The 2,885-nt window shown below is 35.4% G+C and overlaps 1 non-coding gene across 1 annotated transcript; it reads right to left on the reverse strand.

Moving 5' to 3' along the window:
• Nucleotides 1–1,886: 1,886 nt before the first annotated feature.
• Nucleotides 1,887–1,989, reverse strand: LOC129085808 (U6 spliceosomal RNA). The gene has a single exon (XR_008530746.1). It is a non-coding gene; the product is annotated as a U6 spliceosomal RNA (small nuclear RNA).
• Nucleotides 1,990–2,885: the final 896 nt, after the last annotated feature.

The following is a 2,885-nucleotide window of genomic DNA, read 5'->3' on the forward strand; positions in this document are numbered from 1 at the left end:
TCTTCTGCAAATAATAACAGTTTTACTTCCTCCTTCCAATTTGGATGTCTTTTATTTGTTTTTCTTTTCTTATTGCTGTGGCTAGCACTTCCAATACTATGTTGAATAAAAGTGGTAAAAGTAAACATCCTTGTCCTGTGTGTGATGTTAGGGGGAAAGCTTTTCGGTTTTGCCCATTGAGCCTGATGTTGGCTGTTGGTTTCTCATATATGGCCTTTATCATGTTTATCCCTCTATTTCCACTTTGCTGAGCATTTTTATCATAAAAGGGTGCTATACTTTATCCAGTGCTTTTTCAGCATCTATTGATACAATCATGTGATTTTTGTCTTTCATTTTGTTTATGTGCTGTATTGCACTTATTGATTTGCAAATATCATACCATACTTGCATCCTTGGGATGAATCCCACTTGATCATGGTGTGTGATCTTTTTAATGTATTGCTGAATTTGGTTTGCCTATATTTTGTTGAGGATTTTAGCATTTATGTTTATCAGAGATATTGGCCTGTAGTTTTCTTTCTTTGTTTTGTCTTTAACTGGGTTTGGAATTAGGATAATTCTGGCCTCATAAAAAGAGTTTGGGAGTCTTCCCTTTTCTTGAATTTTTTGGAGTATTTTGAGGATAGGAATCAGTTCTTCTCTGAGTGTTAGGTAAAGTTCACCAGTGAAGCCATCCAGTCCAGGGCTTTTGTGTTCCAGGAGTTTTTTGATTACTACTTCAATTTCACTCATTGCTATTGGCCTATTCAGGCTTTCTGCTTCTTCTTGATTCAGCTTTAGAAAATTACATGTTTCCAGAAATTTGTGCATTTCCCTCAGGTTGTCAAATTTCTTGGCATATAGTTGTTCATAGTAATTTCTTACAATCCTTTGTATTTACGTGTTATCAGTTGTAATTTCTCCTTTTTCATTTCTGATTTTATTTATCTGGGTCCTCTCTCTATTTTTCTTGATGAGTGTGGTTAAAGGATTGTCAGTGTTGTTTATCTTTTCAAAGACCTAGCTCCTGGATTTATTTATTCTTTGAATTGTTCTTTTAGTCCCTATGTTAATGAATTCTGCTCTGATATTGATTATTTCCTTCCTTTTACTTGCTCTGGGCTTTGTTTGCTGTTGTTTCTCTAGTTCTTTTAAGTGTAGTGTTAGGTTGTTTATTTGAGATTTTTTTTTTTTTTTTTTTTGGTAGGCCTGTATTGCTATGAACTTCCCTCTCAGGACTACCTTCGCTGTGTCCTATAGGTTTTGGAGTATTGTGTGTTCATTTTAATTTGTTTCCAGAAACTTTTTGATTTCTTCCTTGATCTCATTGTTAACCCATTCATTATTTAATATCATGTTATTCAGTCCCCATGTATTTGAATGTTTTTGAGTAGTTTCCTTGAGTTTGTTTTCTAGTTTCAAGCCATTGTGATCCAAGAAGATGTCTGGTATGATTTTAATTTTCTTGAATTTGTTGAGGCTTGCATTGTGACCTACCATGTGGTCTATCTTTGAAAATGTTCCATATGCCTTTGAAAAGAATGTGTATTTTGCCTCTTTGCAGTGAAAGTTTCTGTATATATCAATTAAGTCAATTTGATCTAGAGTGTTGTTCAATGCCAAAATATCCTTGCTGATTCTTTGTTTGGAAGATCTATCTATTGTTGACAATGGGGTGTTAAAATCCCCTAGGATGAATATGTTGGTGTTGATATCTTTCATGAAGTCCTCCAAGATTTTCCTTATACATTTTTTTCTTGTGTTCCTCTCTCTTTATCTTCTTAAAGCACTCCTTTTAGCATCTCTTCCAATCCTGGTTTGATGGAGATGTGTTTAGTCTTTTTTTTTCTTTTTTGGCCTGGGAAGCTCTTTATTTCTCCTTTCATTTCAAATAAGAATCTTGCATAAATACAGAATGCTTCACAAATTTGTGTGTCATCCTTGTGCAGGTGCCATGCTAATCTTCTCTGTATAGTTGTAATTTTATTATATGTGCTGCCAAAGCAAGCAGTAAAAGTGATTTGTTAAATGCTTGGCAAAATACAGAGTAACAGCCTGAGATCATATCGGGAGCCAGAAAGAATTGCCTACCCTTTTATTTTCTTTTTTAATGCCAGAGAAATGTCAACCTCTCTGAGTATCCATTTTATCATCTGTAAAATAGCTATAATACTATCCATATTACAATGTTGTTGTGAAGGAAAATAATCTATTAGAATACTTAGTTCAGCCCGGGCTGGCATTTCTCAGTGGACTGAGTGCCAGCCTACAAACCAAAGGGTCACCGGTTTGATTCCTAGTCAGGGCACATGCCTAGGTTGCCAGCCAGGTCCCCAGTGAGGGGTGTGTAATAGGCAACTACACACTAATGTTTCTCTTCCTCTCTTTCTCCTTCTCTTCCTCTCTCTCTCTAAAAATAAATAAAGTCTTTAAAAAATAGAATATTTAAGTGTTTCACAGACTTTGCTTTTTTCTTTGTCTCACCCCATTATGAGTTGTCTCAGATAAAATAATTCATAAATCATTTAAAAATACACTTTGTCGATTTCTCTGTTTTAGTGGTTAGTAATATAGTTTCAGCATTGGGACCCTGCCAGCCCTTTCATGATCCTTTGCCCAGTAAATTCATCCAAAGCAGGAATTGTGGTTGCAATGCTAATAGGTACCACCAGGTGGCAGGCCATCCTCTTAATTGAAGGATCAGTACGGTCACAGAGGTAATGGTTACCAACTAGATTTAGATAATGAAGTCTTTATTTCCTGCTGTGAAGAATTTCTGGAACAGCCCACTTTCTCCAGATTGTCTGGTCCTAGGTTCTGCATGTGATCCAAAAATGTACTCATTTAAACTTGATTGATGAGTTTATAAAATATTTATCAAGCTCATAAGACAGATACAGTGC

Source organism: Pteronotus mesoamericanus, unplaced genomic scaffold (genome assembly GCF_021234165.1).
Source record: "Pteronotus mesoamericanus isolate MK-2021 breed Mesoamerican mustached bat unplaced genomic scaffold, CSHL_Meso_final scaffold_31, whole genome shotgun sequence".
In the NCBI taxonomy this organism is placed as follows: domain Eukaryota; kingdom Metazoa; phylum Chordata; class Mammalia; order Chiroptera; family Mormoopidae; genus Pteronotus; species Pteronotus mesoamericanus.